Source organism: Sciurus vulgaris (assembly GCF_902686455.1).
Source record: "Sciurus vulgaris genome assembly, chromosome: 2".
In the NCBI taxonomy this organism is placed as follows: Eukaryota; Metazoa; Chordata; class Mammalia; order Rodentia; family Sciuridae; genus Sciurus; species Sciurus vulgaris.
In genome coordinates, this window is record NC_136462.1 from 190,592,655 (window position 1) to 190,606,504 (window position 13,850).

At 41.4% G+C, this 13,850-nt stretch overlaps 1 protein-coding gene across 2 annotated transcripts in view; it reads right to left on the reverse strand.

Moving 5' to 3' along the window:
* The window catches only part of NCOA5 (nuclear receptor coactivator 5), a 35,175-nt gene extending 25,070 nt beyond the window's left edge, over positions 1–10,105 (reverse strand). Inside the window, exon 1 of one of the 2 annotated variants that reach the window (XM_079127561.1) lies at positions 8,321–10,105. The gene's annotated coding sequence lies outside the window, so the exon portion shown is untranslated. The remainder of the gene's footprint in view (positions 1–8,320) is intronic. The other variant, XM_079127562.1, reaches the window with a different exon arrangement.
* Positions 10,106–13,850: the final 3,745 nt, after the last annotated feature.

The window sequence follows — 13,850 nt, forward strand, 5'->3', positions numbered from 1 at the left end:
TGCTTGCTCAGTTTCTAAGCTGAGCAATCCTTTAAGTTAGCTCACCTCATATTTGATTTTCATTCTCAGTTAAAATAATTCTTATATCTTCAACTGTATTAGCATAATATTCCTGAGAATAGGGATGAAGAAATGAAAATGTATTTACAAAATGTTTGCTCCATTTCTGGGCCCGTACTAAGAACATTTATTTCATTTAAACCTATTCTAACTCTAGGAGTTTAGTACTATCATGATTTCTTTTTTGCAAATGAGGAAATCTGAGGATTAGGTAAAGTAGGTGACTCATCTAAGGCCACTATTATCAAGAGACAAAGGTGGGATTCATACCCAGGTCCCTCTCACACAAAGTGATTAAACATTACGTACACTGCTTCCAACAGGGAGTAAAAAGATGTGGTTTCCATTTGCAACGCTCTTGCTAGGACTCCTTGATCAAATGCTGGTGGAACCTGGAAAAGGCCCAGTCTATGCTTGCCAATGTTTAAATGCCTCATAGATACTCAATAGGGTAGGGACTACATATTCAATCACCACTCCAATGTTTTTGGTTTATGCTACTGACATTCTCTGTACTTCAACTCTTCGGACAAAAATTCTTTATCAACATTAATTTACTGCCCTTTTTACTATTACTTTTACTTTTTTTTTTGCGGTGCTGGGGATTGAACCCAGGGCCTCCTACATGCTAGGGCACTCTACCATTGAGATACACCCCTAGCTCTTCTTTTTTGAGTTCAATTTTTTATTTCTTTTTTTTTTTGATAAATTATCATCATATATAATTATAGGATACATAGTGATGTTATGACATGTTTGTATACACACGTTATATGTGTGCATATATGTATAGTGTGGAATAACTGAATCACATTATCATCAATCATTTATCAATGATTATCATTGATAAATGATTATTATTTATCAATGATAAATTTTTATCATTTATTCTTCCTAACTGCAACCTTCTACCCACTGACCATTATTGCCCCAATCCCACTCTGTGGTAACCTCTGTTCTATTCTCTGCTTGCGAGTTTGCTTTAGATTTTGTATATAAGTGAGGAAATGCAGTTTTTGTCTTTCTGTGCCTGGCTCCCCCAACCCCTATAACTGGGGATAGAACCCAGGGGTCCTCTACCACTGAATTACATCGCTAACAGTCTTTTTTTTTCATACTGGGGGATTTAACTCCAGGATCTTGTATGTACTAGGAAGCACCTATCACTGAGCTATACTCTTACCCCTTCCAGTCCTTATTTAATTCTAGTATTAGGGATTGAACTCAGGGGCACTTAACCACTGAGCACCATTCCCAGTCCTTTATAAAACTTTTTATTTTGAGACAGGTTCTTACTAAGTTACTGAGGCTGGTGCCATCATGCCCAGTTCTCTCTCTCTTTCTATCATCTATCTATCCATCCATCCATCCATCCACCCTTCTTGAGACAGGTTCTCGCCAAGAGCTGGCCTTGAACTTTTGATCCTGCCTCAGCCTCCTGGGTAGCTGGGATTAGAGTGCACACTATCATGTCCAGTGTGTCTGGCTTATTTGACCAAACATAATATCCTTTCTTTTTCTTTGGAAAGAACACTTTGCTAGGGATCAGCATATCTGAGCTGCAGCCCTACTCTGGAGAATTTAATCAAGATGCTTGATTTCTCTGAATCTTCATGTCCTTCTTGATAAAACAGATATTCTGCCTGTGTTGACTATTTTGATTCAAGAAGAAAATCGAATACAAGAAAAACTCACTAATTTGGATTCACAAAGGTTAAGCTAATATACACCAGTAAAAAATTCTGAATTACAAAAATTTTAGTGTGGGTTTAATTAAAAACTGGCAAAATTTCAACTAAATTGTACAAGTAGAGAACTTAGTGTTCCTAATAAACTAAGCTGTTAAAAAGGATAGCTTATAATTAGTACACTAAATGCTTCACTGTTTTACCTATTGCCAAATGCCTACTATGTGTCACACCTGTAACTAGGCCTTAGATGAGTAGAAATGATGAGGCTTGAGATGCTAAAAGAGCCCACTGTTTAATAAAGGGGAGGGGCACATGTGTACAGATAAATTATAAATCATGACTATTACAGAGATTAGAAGAACTAGGTGCAGGGCAAAAATGATACTGGGGCAGAGAGAGAGAGAGGCGCAGGTGCGCGCACGCACATGCACACACACAAATGAATATGAATGTGAGTGTGTATAGGGTGATGGAGGAGGCAGTGAAGACCTAAAAGAAAACATTTAAACTGAGACGTAAGGGATGAACAGTTTATTCATTTCAGAACATGCAAAGGTAAAGAAATGGTATGAGGAACATATAAGTTAAAAACTATAATGCATTCAGTTTGGGGAATGTGGGAATAGAAGAAAAAGAATGACAAAGGAAGCTAGAGTTAGAGTAGTCTAGACTTTATATAAAGCACTTTGCTATGGAAAAGGAAGAAATTCGTGGTAAGAAGACCTGTTAGGAAGCTATGAACTTAACTACCATAAATAAGTCTCAGTGAAGTCAAATTAATGAAGCTTTACTGTACACATATCAGCCTACAAGGCGCGCACGGGGGGTGGGGGTATTTAAACCTAAGATGTTCAAAGTTTTGCCCATTATACTAAAGTTCATTAAAGAACGTTGGTTTGGTGTTTAAAAGAACAGGTGGGAGGAAAATTTGAAAGACATGATTCCCTTCAATAAAGGTATAAAATGGATTATGGTCAGGAGTCAGTCATTAATATTCACCAGTCAATTCAATTCACTGCTAAGGAACCGACAACAAACCATTCTCCTTCACTTTCTCAACATCTTTTTCTTTTTTTAAAAAAGATTGTAGTAAAAACCACAAAAATTTTATCTTTTTTTGGTATGAGCTCAGGACCACATACTAGGCAGCACTTCACCACTGAGCTATATCTTAACTATTTTTAAGTGGACATTCAATATGTCAAGTATATTTACATTACGGTGCCAGAAAAGTGACACAAATTTTTCATCTTATAAAACTGAAACTCTATGTCCACTGAACAACTTTCCATTTCTCCTTTTATATATAATTATTTTTTCCATATATCACTTTAATAAAGATATATCAGCACCACCTGGAGAGAGAAGTAAAAATCAGGCCCTGTCTCAAACCACAGAATCTGAATATTGAGCCTAGGAATCTGTATTTTAACAAATTTCTCAGGTGATTCTTGGTAGCTGTCTGGAGACTACTATGCCAATCGATTTATTCCTTTAGCTTTAACAGCATAACATATACTTAGACCCTCCATTTGGAAATATCCTTAAGCCTGTATTCAAGGCGAAATAACCCATAAACATAATGTGTTACAAAGAAAATGTCATGACAATGGCTAAAATCTGTAAAAATATAATCCATGAAAATGGTATAAAAAGTACAATCACAATGCTACCACCAGAGGAAACTGAATCATCAACCTGGGTTTCCAGAGTGCTGAAGTTAATAATATGCAATTATAAGTTTACTGGCCCCTTCCACAGGAGGAGTGTGTAATCCACCACTTTTAATTTCATCTGATCATTTATAAAGTATACTAAACAGTTAAGTTTTTCTTCTTCCAATTACCTAGTTATAAAAGGCAGGAAATATATTAACTACTGAGACTGTCACTTTTTGATCACTTTTTATTCACTTCTTTGGTTAATGAAGGGCAAACTGCCAACTAAAGTTCTCTAAATTCTTCAAACCAGAGTTGTCAGTATGGTTTTCCTTCTGGAGGCTAGTTTTGATTCTTCTTTGAGGCATTCTGTTTTCATACCAATATGCAACTCTTGGCAAAAAGAGAAAAAAGGTCACACATATAATTTCACATGTGCACCATTAAAAATACCAAACAAACAAACAAACCCCAAGCATCACTAAAAATAAAGTGGAAAAAATTTAAAGTTAATAAGCATACCTCTTGGTAGATACACCTTCTTTGTTCTGAAAAAGGTGAAAGCATTCTAATACTATGAAGGGAAGGAATTAAAACATTTAAAGCTTCACAAATATTTTAAATATTCTATTATTTCTAATTCAAATTATGCACTTGATCTTATCCAAAAGGCTAGGAAGTGATCTAGTTCAAACTATGAAGTCAAAAACATTTTTGTGGTCAAGTTTTTGCTTAAAGCAAGCCTAACTATGAACCAGAGTTGTCAATGCCAATAAGTAATCTGGGATATGACTAGCCTAGTCCTAGAATCTGTTTCAACCTCCTTTTTCCAGTGAAAACTTGTTTTTTAAAATGTACTGTATCAGGGATTCTCCAGCTGCAAGATACATAAATCCTCCTCCAAAGTGCCTTTTGAAAGGTGAATTCCGGGGGCCCTACCTTCAGTCAGTTAGGAGTTGGGGACAGGGAACTGCATCCAAGAATTTATTTTCAACAAGTTATTCTGGTGACTCTCAGGCAGTTTTTTGGGATCAGGTTTTTTTTTTTTTTTTTGAGTGCTGGGAACTGAACCCAGGACCTCATGCATGCTGAGCAAAAGCTCTATCACAGTACATCCCCAGCCCAGGGATCAGATTTTGATAAACGTTGTCTTAAAGTAAGTTTCCCAAAGCTTACATTTATAGTTCCAATAGTTCTAAGTTTAAAAATTTTATTAAATTCCTGTTTTTCTAGTTTTTCCTTTTGGATATAAAAAATAACTTTGGAAGATTAAAAATAAACATACCACCTGAAAACAGGTTATTATGATCTTATCCAATTACATACCGAAGTGTACTCAAAGTCAAATTACTTATAATTCAAAATTCTCACTATTTCATCCACTAATGGCAGGATCAGCCTAATCTTCAGTAATTTAATCACTGTACAGCCAAACCACACTCTAAAGCTAAAGATGTAAGACCTTGCAACTTAAGCTGCACTGATTCTCGCCTGCAGACTCCTGGTCTTTTCATATAAGTCAATAGTGCTCTGAACATGAAATAAGGGGAAATGAGTTCAGTCCTATGGTCTGGAAAAGTTCTGATTCTTATGAGGGAAGTTATTTTCTCAATATTAAAGTAATTGGTCCAGTTGACCTATATTAGCTCTTAAATTTTAGTGACAGAACAAAGAATGACCATCCTATCCCTATAAATATTCAGATCTGGTGGTAATAAAACTACCATTTAAAACACAGCAGGCATGCTGATATTATATATTTAGTTGTCAGTATACTCCATATTTCCTTAATGTGTTACTGCTTCAGACAGTAGCCTGACCCTGATCCTTTCATTAATGAGAGTAACATAGATGGTAATTTTCTGCTGGGTGTTGCCCTTTTAACTCCTTGACAGTTTAACTCTGCTTAAGCAGAACAGTCTAAACAAATGTGTATTATGTTCACCGGACAAGCCCTTTGGCAAAGAAGAAAGAAAAAGTTGACACTGAACTTGCAAAGTATTTATCTTGAAGACACATGGCAATCATTAATAGAATACAAGGTACAAAGAGGAAACAGTACAGTTTAGTCAGTCTGGGGGAACACTATTATCTCAAGATGTTCGTGGGAGGATTGCAAGAGAAAGGCATAATACAATCATACTCTTTTGGAAATCTACATGGCACATATTTAGCATACAAAAGGCTCTGAGAAGTTCTGGAATACTTTAACATTTCCCAATTTTGCCTGACTAGGAAATCTTTTATCTCCAACGTTAGCGTTGTCTGTCTGTCTGTTTTTGTATGGGGGATTGAACCTGGGGTGCTTTATCACTGAGTTACACCCCCAGTCCCTTTTATCTCTTGAGATATCTCTTTTATCTCTTGAGGTCTTGCTAAGTTATGAGGTTGGTCTCAAACTTGTGATCCTTCTGCTTCAGCCTCCCAAGTATTTGGGATTACAGGAATGAGCCATTACACCAATATCTTGAATGTGTTCCACTAAATATATGATCTTTGGTAAATAATCTGTTTAAGCTGTTCCTTCTTTACATGAAAAGAAAAAAAAAAAAAACCCCATAATAATAATACCAGTCTACCTATCTCACAAAATGATTGGCCGGGGCAAATGAATTGGCACTAGCCATATGCACTGCTAGTTATGTTATCATTACTAGTAGCAGTGAGTTTAGGAAGAGGTTATATGCTTCAGATGGGGAGTAAAAAACAAGAGAACAATGTAAACTGAAAGGAATAAAAAGTTAAATATATTTCCTCCATAGGCTTTCCATTCTTCTTTTTCCTTTTATAAGTTTTTCTATTCTTAAAAGCATAACTAAATTCCAATAATTCTCATAGTAGTAACAAGGTTACAAAGGCACTGCCATCTGCAGGCCACAGACATGGAATGCTTGCAATGGTTATTTAAAATGAAGTTTCAAACCATCAAACCTTTTCTCATGAGACTTCTAAAACCTTTCCAAAAGATGTTTATTTTTAGCTTCTGAGTACCCACAGAAGAGGTTCTATTTGCTGAAGTTCTGAAACTGACTCCTAAGAAATATCAAAATCTCCTTCCTTTTCTACACAGGACTGCTGCCTAGAAGTTTGAAGATGATTAGCCCCTAAATCAGCTCTATAATTGTGATCATACCAAGGTAATCCCTAAAGAATATGGATTAAAACAAACAAAAAAACAGCCTCGGGATGGGGGGAACTTGAATGGCCAGAGCTGACTTTTCTGTTTCCTTTCAATGAATTAAGTAAATGTGCTCTCACAAACACAGAGCTTAGGAATAGACTATTAGCTTATTTAAGTTAATCTGTCAATGTCTCCTTTAAACACGTGTTGTTCATAGGCATGCAACACTGAGCAGTCTGTAACTTGAAAAATTCCTTCCACTGGGTCTTCCAATATGGTTCCTCTAGCACATTTTACCAGGAGGGGGAAAAAAAAAAAAATCAGTGTTTGTTTTAGGTTAAGAGAATGTATTAGAGGATTCAAGAAATATCTGAAAGGTGACTGATGAACTAAAGGTTAAGGAAAAAAAAAAGAAGAAGAAAAACGCGAAACAAAAAAAAACCTGAATGAAGAAACTGAGGTTAACAAATAGCCAACTGATCTCTAATCTCCACAGTGCAAAGCCTGCATTTTACTGGTTCCAGAAAGTTGACACAAAGTTAGTTTTCACCCTCTGACTCATATAGAAAACATTCCAGAGTTGTCAAAACCCAAGAAAGCTCCATCAGCGTTTGCAGAAACATCTTTTTATGAATTGTCAGGTGACTACCACATCACAATGCTATCAGGAAACTCAGGAGGCACAGCGAATGCATTCGAGCAGACCGTTCTTGCCGTTCCCTGGGACTAAGGCTTGTAAGAACGGAGGACAGTTCACCACGAGAAAGCTTATATTATCACCCGCCAGGACCCCAGGGCACTTCACGGGATCTGCCATGTGCACAGAATGAAAGCCAGAAGGACGACAATGCACCCCGAACTCCGGGGGCAGCGTTTCCCAAAGCGTGGAACGCAGAATAACTTCGGAGGAACAAGGACGCACTGTTTATTTTAATAGATAGGTATTTATTTTTTATGAGCATTAGAAAAATAACTGGCTTTCCATTATACGGTTTGTGATTGGAACTTCCGCCTTAAACAAAATATATTTAAAAGGGGGGGGGGAGTCAGTTTAAAGGAAAAAAATTAACATTCGGTACACGGTACAGATAGCACACACGGACACAGAGGAGCAGGGCCGGGACTCCAGCGGGGACTCCGACCGACCAGGGGCCCCTGCCGCCGGGGGCGCGGGAGGGCCCCGCGTCGGGACCCTGCAAAGCCAGCTGGCGCGTCGCTCTTCTCCGGGTCTCTGGGCCCGGGGTCCAGGGCTACAAAAGGGGCGGGGTGTCGCACGACAGGGAGACGCCTGGAGGACGCGGCCAGGGCCGCCAGGCAGCGGCGACGCGGGACAGCGCTCCGAACGCCGCGAGCGCCGCACGCCCGGGAGAACGCCCGCCGGGCCGCGCCGCCTCGGCCCGGTTCGAAGCCCGACTGCGCCGCCGACCGCCGAGGGCCCGCAGGCGAGCGCGCGCCTTCGCCGATTCGACAAGGGGGCGCGGGGCAGGCGGCCCCACCCCGAGAGAAGCCGGGGCTAAGCGACGGTCCGCGACAGACAGGCGGCTGCGGCGCCGCGCCGCCGACCACAGCCCACCGCCAGCCCGCCGGCCCGCTGGCCCACCCGCCTGGCCTGGGCCTGACGGGAGCCGGAGGCGGCCGCGCCCCACACCGGGCATGCGCAGCGCCGCGCGCTCCCGGAGAGAAGAGGCCGCGGCCGCGCGTCGAACGGGCCCTCCCGCCTCAGCCTCCCTTCAACCGCCTGTCCCTCAGCCCTACGCCTGGGCGGATGGCCACCGCTTCCCGGCACTCACCGCTACCAGCGCGGCGGGCTCCCGACCGCTCCTTCGCCTCAGGCCCGCCGCTGCCCCCTCCGCCTCAGCCCACCTGCCCGCCGTAGGACAAAGGCGCCACCAACCGACCGGCGCGGGCACGAGGCAATGGCGGCCGGGGCGGAGAGTGGAGATGGGGGCAGAGGGCGCGCACGCAGCGGCGGGTGCGGCGATGTCGCAAGAGCGCGAAGGTTTACGGCAGGGCTGAGTTGGAGCGTCGATCTCCTTGACAACGGGGGCGGGGAAGTGGCTCTGGGGCGGCGGTTGAGGATGTGAGAGGTTGCTTAGCAACGGCGTCCCAGGCCCCAGGCCTGCTCACACCTCAAAGGACTTCAGTCAAGCCTTTTTTTTCCGTCTCCTTCTTTACTCTGGAAAAAGAACATTTAAATCCCCAAATACTTTGGTTTAGTCTTCCGTAAAGCTAAAAACGAACCCCCCAGTACCTGTAGACGCGTGTTGCCGAATAGTATATTTGTGGGTTGGAGAGCAGTATATTTGCTCCTGCACCCTCGGGATGGCAGGGAACAAAGAGAGCAGAGAGGCGGAGAAAATGTTTTATTTAAATTTACATTTAAATAGGTTGCGTGCCCTATTAGTTTCACTGACAGGAGGCAAAAGGCTTCTGGAGATATACTCACAGGTTCTTCTTGAGTTACTTATTTCTTCCTGGAATATTCATTCAGTGTCAAAAACAAATTTCCCAGAATGTAACCGTTGACCGTGAAGCATGGGAAATGTTGCATTTTTTTTTTTTTTCATTTAATCTATAGAGTATATTTGTCACGGGGAATGGAATTTGCTCACACAATTATAAACATACTCTATTAATCACAGTCATGTTATACGAATCGGGTAAGCTCTTTTATTAGTCAGGGAACTCCCCAGACCCCCAGGGGGCCTAGTCTTTCTCTTTGTGAATAATGGTTCCTGCTAAGTAAGAATGGTGGCCCAGTTTCTTTGACACCTGCTAGTAGGTTCACTCCTCCACCCACTCACTGAATGTGTACACCTACTTGCTAGGCTCTGTCCTAAGCAAATGCAGACCCATCTCTGCTCTTGTAGAGTATACAGTCAGTGGAAACATAGGATTTAGGAAAAAAACAAAAACCACGAGTGTGTAATAGCAAACTGAGGTATGTGCTGTGATGGAAAGAAATAGGGATTCTCAGAGGGTGTAACTGGAACCTCAGTTTACCCACAGGCAAAGTAATGATTAAATTCCTACTTTATAAGATAAATACCCAGTAATGGGATTGCTGGATTATATGGTATTTCTATTAGCTTTTTAAAGGAATTTCGACACTGTTTCCCATAATAGTTGTGCTAAGTTGTATCCCCACCAACAGTGTATGAGAATTCCCCTTTTTCTGTGACTTTAGGGATAAAGACACAAAGTATGTCAAATAATAGATACCCTCCAAATGTTCATACTTATTCTTTCGAATGTAGGTCCTAAAATAAGAGAATTTAAAAAGAATCATGCTAATTAGACTATTAAGGTAATTAAAGGGAACATGTTGTGGGTTTGGGGGTATATGGCACTTTTTAAATCCTGCACTTGTGTTGGGTGTGGACTTAAGCCAAAGGATGTACTCACTGATAATTTAGCAAGCATTGGCGGAGTGTTTACAAGGTGCTTGGTTTTGTGGATAATGGAGAATAAGATGGATGAGATTCTTATCCCTGGGGAGCTCACAACCTATTAGGGAATACAAGTGATAAACAAACTATAATAACATAATGTATGATGGTTTTTTGGTGATAGATGATCAGGTTAATTGTATAAGGAGAGAGTCTTACATAAGAAAGTGCTCAGACCTTGGTGTTCCACCATTTAGTTGTTTGCTCTACATAATAGGTAAGATCTATTGTGTGCTTTCCATGTGTTGAATCCTTTACAAATCTCATTTAATCCTCATGACAAAACAACCCTATCATATAGGCTCTACATACCCATTTTACAGATGTGGCAACAGAGGTCAATTAATTAACTTGCTCCTGGTCCTACAGAGAGCTTGTGAATATTCAGAATGAAATCTTTGCATCCTTGTGCTCAAACATGCTCTTTTAACCATAAGTGATAATGTCTTCTGGAATAAGAAATTTCCTTTAAAGCCAGGGGGTACCCAATTGGTGTGCAGCCTCTAACCCTTCACTTGTGGGCCCCAAAATTTGACCAGTGAATAAAATAAAAATCTTCCACAATGGAAACTACCTGGTTCATGTCAGGTGGATCTTTGGTTTCAGTTCCCTTAGATCTATAACCAATAGCAGAGTTTCTGGATCATATGGTAGTTCTATTTCTATTTTTTTCAGGATCATCTGTACTGTTTTCCATAATAGTTGTACTAAGTTGTATTCTGACCAATGGTGAGTGTATGAGAGTTTGTTACCTTGCCAGCATTTGCTTTATATCTATCTATCTATATAGATAGATAGATATAGATATATAGTTTTATATATTTTGTATATATATATATACACATATAAATATATATTCACATTCATATTCACACACGTATATGAATATACAGCAATTGGGTACCCCTGGCTTTAAAGGAAATTTCTTATTCCAGAAGACATTATCACTTATGGTTAAAAGAGCATGTTTGAGCACAAGGCTGCGATGGTCACATAAGGTGAGATGATATCTCATGGTGGTTTTGATTTTTTGATTTTTGGCCAGTATTTTTTTTTCTAAAAACTTCTTTGACTGGGACCCTCCCTGCCACATTCTGTGTATAAATGCATTTTTCTAGGCAAAGGGATTAATATCTCTTCTATCCAGTTCTCAAAGGGCTCGCAGGACATTCCACATCTTTTCTTGCTGGTCTTGGCGGGAGACAACAGGGCTTCTGAGAGGCGTGGAAAGCGGAGGTAGAAGGGCTGCAGCTGAAGTTTTCAGGCTGCACAGTCCCCAGCACCTGCCTGTGCTTCCTGGGGGCCTTACCTCGCAAGTCATGCAAACAGATCTCCATTCTTCCAGATTTCTTGGATCAAGTCTTTTAAGAGACCTTACATTTATGAAATCTCAGTGGATCAGAACACAGGCTGTGAAATCAGAAGTGTCTGGGCTTATCCCTCTACTCCGCCACTTCCTAACTGGGCAAACTTGGGCTTGTTCTTTAACCCCCGGCACCTCGCTTTCTTCCCAGGTAAAGAGGAGGATAAAAACAGCACGTACCTTATTAGGTCAGCATGATGTAGCATTTTTCATTTGGGAAATAGCTTAGAAGCATGCCTGGTTTGTGATGTGGACTCATCAGCTCACGGATCTCATCTTCTCTCAGTGGATTTCATGACATCATGGTTTGTGACTTTCTGGAAATTTGCTTGGGCTGTAATTTAGACCCGCCCCAGAAAGCAAAGGCCCTTAAGTTTTCATAATCTGCACTGTCATAGGTGGAAGCTGATCATTTAGTCCTTGTCCCCTGGGATATTGGCATAGGGGTAGAGGGGACTCTCTGTAATGGTACAGTGATATGATGAGCCCCAACAGAGCTAATGACTCCATGAAGCAAGAATCAGTAAACAAAGTGGATCAGAATGGGACTGTTCCCATTTGGCAAGCTCTGCTGCACATTGAAAGGTGGCTCAGAGAATTGCAGAATGGCCACCCTAGTGTCCCTTCCGGTCATCAGGTAGCCCCCTTGGGCAGAGTCACCTGGTTTGGAGACTGCCTTTGATCACCACCACCCGTGTCAGTATAGCTCCGTACAACTATGGTAGTCAGAATAATGGTCTCCCAAAGGTAGCTGTGTCCTAATCTCTGATACTTATAAATACGTCACCTTACATGGTAGCAAGGACTTTGCATTATGATCGCTGAGCTTGGCATGGGGAGATATCCCTGCATTTTCCAGGTGGACCCAATGTGATTACCAGGGTCCTTGTGACAGTCAGGGAAGGAGGTGATAAGGAAGCAGAGCAGGGAGGGTACAGGAAGGAAGAGTGGGAGGGACGGAAGGAAGGGAGGAGAGTGCACCAGGTGCTGCATAACTAGCTTTTAAGATGGGGCGGGGCACAAGCTGAGGAACCCAGGCATCCTCCAGAAGCCAGAAAATGCAAGAAAACAGATTCCCTAAGCCCGCCCCCCACCCCACTGAAGGAACATAGTCCTTCTGACCCAATCGTGACTTTCTACTTTCTTCTCTGCAGAAAACTTAATAATTTTTTTTTCTTTTCTAGTTTTAACAGAACTTACTATTTCCCTTGAAATAATTAAATAGTTAAATTTATTTTAACTTGTAATGTCACAGGTAGATGTAATTAGATCCCCTCTCTTCCAAGGTGATTTCAACTCTAAACCATTTTTACATCTCTTCTTTGTCGTATAACATTATTTTCTATAGGAGGATCAAATTCAGGGCTTCCCACTGTTGCCATAACACATCTGTCTCTTTTGAGGCAATTCACACTGTTTCAATTATTGTTACATATTTAGTCATTCTGTTTCCAAAGCCATGTGAAATATATTCCTGAGAACATTTAAAGTGTGTTATACTTAATAAGTATTCACAACCCGTCTGATTAGTGCTCACCTTCATTTAAAATTCTCAAAAGATCCTTTTCCTAAGTTGTCTCTATGTCATGGGGTTTATAAATAAAATATAAGTATAATAATCATACAGAAAATAAAACAGGTCGGCTAGTCAATGGCTCACCATTTCCAGGAGATTCTGATTCTGTGAGTCCAGGGTAGAACTTGAGAATCTGTATTAAAAAAAATAAAAAAATAAAAAAAAAGTCTCCTAGATTTGCAAACCACTGGGCTGGGTAATTAAATTTGGAGAGATAACGTAAGCCATTTGCCATGCGTCACCAACTTTCAGGGTCCCTCACAAATAAGGCAAACTAAGAATGTTAAATCTCCCTGAGAAGGTTACAACTGGAAATCTGGCCAAGTCGGTGGAGACTGAATTGGGAGGACAGGAGCTCCAGATTCAAGACTTAATGGTGGAAAGCTGCCATCTTGTATACAGTAGCTGGGAAAGAGTGTTTTGGGAAGGCTGGTCTGGGCAGTTCTCACTCAGAGTCAGCAGCAGGAGGCTGGCGAGACGCCTCTCTGCACGTGTCTCCACGTGGCCTTTCTGCAAAGGCCTTTCAGGCTTCGTGGTGGCCTTGCCATCATGCTGCCTACGCAGATCTCAGGCTCTGAGAGTGGCCGAAAGAACCAGCAGGAGCTGCACTGCCTTATGCCATAGCCTTAGGGGTCACGCAAGCTCGGCCAGAGTCCAGGGAAGAGAACATGATCCTCTGTCTCTGAATGGGAGGAACAGCCAAGTCCTGCTCTAAGCAGAGCGTCTGGGTGGGTGGTGTCGTTGTGGCCTCGTCGTGAAATACTTTCTGCCAGAGTGGACTCGTCCCTCCCCCCACATTCAGAGCCCAGGTCCTTTCCTCCCAACTCACCACCTAGTCCAAGCAACGGTCATCTCCCCCCTCTTTCTACTTCTTCTTTCCTCTCTTTTACAGCTAGAGTGATATTTTGTAAAAACAAGTCTGCTTGTCACTC